At 45.7% G+C, this 4,703-nt stretch overlaps 1 pseudogene; it reads right to left on the bottom strand.

The window, feature by feature from the left end:
• Window positions 1–2,818: 2,818 nt before the first annotated feature.
• LOC123101138 (SNF2 domain-containing protein CLASSY 3-like) lies at window positions 2,819–4,503 on the bottom strand (annotated as a pseudogene).
• Window positions 4,504–4,703: the final 200 nt, after the last annotated feature.

Below are 4,703 nucleotides of genomic sequence, written 5' to 3'. Positions count from 1 at the left end.
ACGAAACACTCGGTAAAACAACAAAACTCAGCAAACAGGGCGTTGCCGAGTGCTAAACTCGAAAAAGGGGGTCTTTACTGAGTGTCCCACTCGGCAAAAGGGTGTCTTAGCTACAATGCATGGTTTTGGCTGTAGTGGTTGCATACGACCTCATATGAAGATGCCTCAAAAATCAAAGTTGTTCATTTTGATGAGATGGATAACTTTATGTTGACAACTTTTACATTTGATGCCATGTTATTTACACTTTTTCCCATGAAAAATTTGGTCTCAAATGACCAATGCAATGACCATATTCATTCCATAGTTTGTTATAATGTGGTGAACTTTGGCATATAGGTGAATATTTCCATTACAAACAATGTTGCCAAATAGAGTTTTGAACTTTTTGTAGAAAAATATAATTTTCTATTTTCTAAGTATCAACCGGGACTAAAGGGCCTTTGTCTAATCTTAATTTGTTTTTAGATTTTGCAAAAAAGAAAAAACTGATGTTGTTCATTCTTCGGTCAAATGACAAATCCGATAGAAAAGATAAAAACTGAATATATTGTTTTCTGCTGTGCCAAGGGAAAAAATATCTTCCAACTTCCACTTGACGATAAACTTACAATAAATAGACGTTAGTGGCATATGAGTACCTGGTGAAAAAATTCAGTAATATGTTAGGGAGTCAAAAAAATTGAGTGACACATGGGATGGACAAAGTGTCTATGATGTATAAGGAATCTACTCATTTTGAAAAGCACGAGTTCATTTTAGCGAATAATGCAACTTGCACCTTTTCACCCAGTTGCACTTGGGGAAAAGTGGAAATTTAATTTTCATTGAACTTGGGCATATAGGTGAATCTTGACATTACAAACAATGTTGCGAAATAGAGTTTTGAACTTTTTGTACAAAAATATCATTTTCTATTATGTAAGTATCAACCGGGGCGAAATGCCCTGTGTCAAATCTTAATTTGTTTTTAGGCTTTGCAAAAAAGAAAAAAACTAATGTTGTTCATTCTCCGGTCAAATGACAAATCCAATAGAAAAGAGAAAAACCACATAGATTGTTTTCTGCTGTGCCAAGGGAAAAAATTTCTTCGAACTTCCACTTGACGATAAATAGAATATTAGTGGCATATGAGTACCTGGTGAAAACATTCAGTAATATGTTAGGGAGACAAAAAAATTGAGTGATACCTGGGATGGACAAAGTGTCTATGATGTATAAGGAATCTACTCATTTTGAAAAGAACGAGTTCATTTTAGCGAATAATGCAACTTGCACCTTTTCACCTAGTTGCAATTGGGGAAAAGTGGAAATTTAATTTTCATTGAAATGATGTCCGACATTTTCTTCAGGTTGCGTGCATGAGTGTGGTCTGCTGTTTGTGTAATCGATCGCCTTCTGTCTTGCCGCAGATGATGACACACATCTCATAGCCAGGCTCTGGTCACCTCCCATGGATCATCGTTGATTGAAGTGTTGCAATTTTTGATGGAAATAAATGCAAAAAGTGTGGTGCACACATGATGCAAGTTAAAGAGTGGACTGATGGCTTCTCAAAAATAAAAATAAATATTGCATTGAAGGAATCTTTTTTCAGAATACATGATATACATATATCAAGATTGTCCACCAGACCCTCTCACCCCTATGCTAACCGACATGTTCGGTCCTTAGGTTGGACAGTGGTACATATGTGAATTTGCAAATAATTGTAGATCGATTATAACAAATATAAGCTAGAACATTGGACTTATTATGATATTTGATTGGATCAAAGAACATATACATCAATAAATCATGCATACATAATCAAAATAGTTTCTATCCAGTGTTAATAGAAAGTCAAAATCATCACACAATAAAGCATACCAAAGATTACATCAAATTGATCACAACCAGGTGATAAAATCGAGAAACTAGAGAGAGAAGGTGCCACATAGCTAGTGTTATGGACCATAATCCATACTAGTGGTTGGGGCGCACCCCTGGGTTAGCCTCCTGAGAGGAAGGTCAGGCGCTGCTAGGTAGGAGGCAACCCTTTCACCAAAAAAAATTCTCGTTCTGTTCAGCACATGCATAATTAAAGAATTGGGAGGAGGTGGCGTAAAAACTAAGAGAAAGGAATTCGGCAAGTGATGTTAGGAGAATAACGTATACTTGAAGGATTTGATGAGCGTAATATATTGGAGCCTAATCTATATACTTCAGAATTAAACTCCCATGACTTGTTCTCACAAATTTGTAAACGATAACAGGAGGATCTAGGATTCCTAGAAATAGATAGAGGAGACATATTTATACTGAGTCATTGCCTGACGACCAAGGCTGAGCCCCACCACCTCCTCCATCCTTGTTGCCAACGACACAGATGAGCCCCCGAACCTCATCACCACATCAAGCTTATCTCCTCCCACTCCGAATCGTTCGTGGAATCGCACTGCTGCAAGGATGCCATCTCCGCCACCCTCTTTCTTGGCCTGATAGAGAGAGTCAGTGGCAAGCCAAAGGGGATACGAACGGGTAGTCATGGTGCGGTAGCACGGTCAGGAAGCCGGAATCGTATGGCACGGCCGGATCATGCCGCCGGCTCCAGCAGGGAGGCGTACCACATATACGATCTCAATTTAGAATTTCTATTTTCAATACCTTGCAAATAATTTACTTCTTTTGTTGAAGAATCCATAAGTTCAGAATTTGATGGAACGCCTGCTTGTCCACTAATGATATAATACGATAAGTACCACATACAAATATGGAAATTGCAACATTCTTATCTTAGAAGCTTCCACTTACCAGAGATCTATAAGTTCTATTGTCACTACAATTGGAGAATATTCCCAAAAATCTCTTTCAGATTTTCATCTTCCGCCATTTGTTCCAAAATCCTGTCATTGGAAATAGATTCTGATAACGGGTTGCATTCCGCAGGTTGTGCCTCTCTTGAAAAGAACAATTTGGACATTTGTTTTTTTTAGCTTATTTATCATATTTTCCCTTCTCTTGTGTTCCTTCTACGATTAGATTGTATGTATGGACAATCTTGTGCTGACCAATTCGATATGCACGTTCAATCACCTGCCTTTGGGTAGAAGGGTTCCACACAACATTGAGGAGAACCACACGCGATGCTCCAAAGAGGGTGATACCTTCTCCACACAGCTTGGTAGATGCAAGCATCACCTTGGGCTCGCTCTCGATATCAATGAAGTCCACCATCAAGGACTTGCGGGTTTTAACAGAGACGTTTCCACTCATATATAAGAGCTCGTTGAGTTTAGTCTAGTGTGTTGGAACCTCCAGTCCCTCGCAGCTGCCCTCCTCTCTCTGTCACTCAGCTCACTCTCCCTCGTCGTGGCTCACTCGAGAAAGAAGAAGAAGGGAGGAGGAAGAACACGGTGGACATAGTAGGTTTTCCGGCGCTCAAACGCCTCTTTCCTTCCTCGAGCATGAACTCGACAATGTCACACTGTTACAACGCCACCGTGCGGTCTTATACCCCGAGCCAGCGCACCGGGCACGCACCCACACCTCCACTCGCACCCCGATCATGCCCACGCTCTCCGCGCTCTGACCGCGCCCGCGCCGCGCCCGAACGCGCGCTTCTCGCGGTGAGCCTCGCTGGATCGCGCCCGATCGGGCCGCACTGCTCGCCAACAGACCCACACACACGCACGCCTACGGTGTACACTTGCATGGCCACCCCGTGGACCACACGCACGCACGCACACACTACTCGTCGCGGACCCGACGTGCCCGACCCGGCCAGCCCGCGCCCATACACGCGCTGGTCGTGTCCGGTGCATCGCCACGGCTTATTAGGCCAACACTCGCGCCCTAAGCCACTCGTCCACGAGCAGGGCTCACTCCGCCGCCGTACGGGACGATCGACATCGCCGGCGCGCCCTGAACAGAACGTGGCTCTGATGCCAAATGTTGGAACCTCCAGTCCCTCGCAGCTGTCCTCCTCTCTCTGTCACTCAGCTCACTCTCCCTCGCCGTGGCGCACTCGAGAAAGAAGAAGAAGGGAGGAGGAAGAACACAGTGGACACAGTAGGTTTTTCGGTGCTCGAACGCCTCTTTCCTTCCTCGAGCACGAACTCGAAAATGTCACACTGTTACAACGCCACCGTGCGGTTTTATACCCCGAGCCAGCGCACCGGGCACGCACCCACGCCTCCACTCGCACCCCGATGGTGCCCGCGCTCTCCGCGCTCTGACCACGGCCGCGCCGCGCCCGAACGCGCGCTTCTCGCGGTGAGCCTCGCTGGATCGCACCCGATCGGGCCGCACGGCTCGCCAACAGACCCACACACACAAGCACGCCTATGGTGTACACTTGCACGGCCACCCCGTGCACCACACGCACACATGCACACACTACTCGCCGTGGACCCGACGCGCCTGACCCGGCCAGCCCGCGCCCATACACGCGTTGGTCGGGTCCGGTGCATCGTCGCGGCTTATTAGGCCAACATAGTGGAACTCTTTCCTCATCTATTCCATGATCAAGTCCAATGGTTCAACAAACTGGCTAAACACATTAGTAGAAAATGGAGCTTTAAAACCGGTTCATAAGGGCCTTTAGTGCCGGTTCCATAACCGGCACTAATTGGTGTGCACTAAAGGCCCCCCCCTTTAGTACCGGTTCGGCACGAACCGGCGCTAAAGTGCCACCACGTGGCGTGAGCTCGCGCCCTGGTATG

This window comes from Triticum aestivum, chromosome 5A (genome assembly GCF_018294505.1).
Source record: "Triticum aestivum cultivar Chinese Spring chromosome 5A, IWGSC CS RefSeq v2.1, whole genome shotgun sequence".
Taxonomy (NCBI): Eukaryota; Viridiplantae; Streptophyta; class Magnoliopsida; order Poales; family Poaceae; genus Triticum; species Triticum aestivum.
The sequence above is the reverse complement of the archived record's forward strand: the minus strand, read 5'-3'. Positions and strand labels throughout refer to the sequence as shown.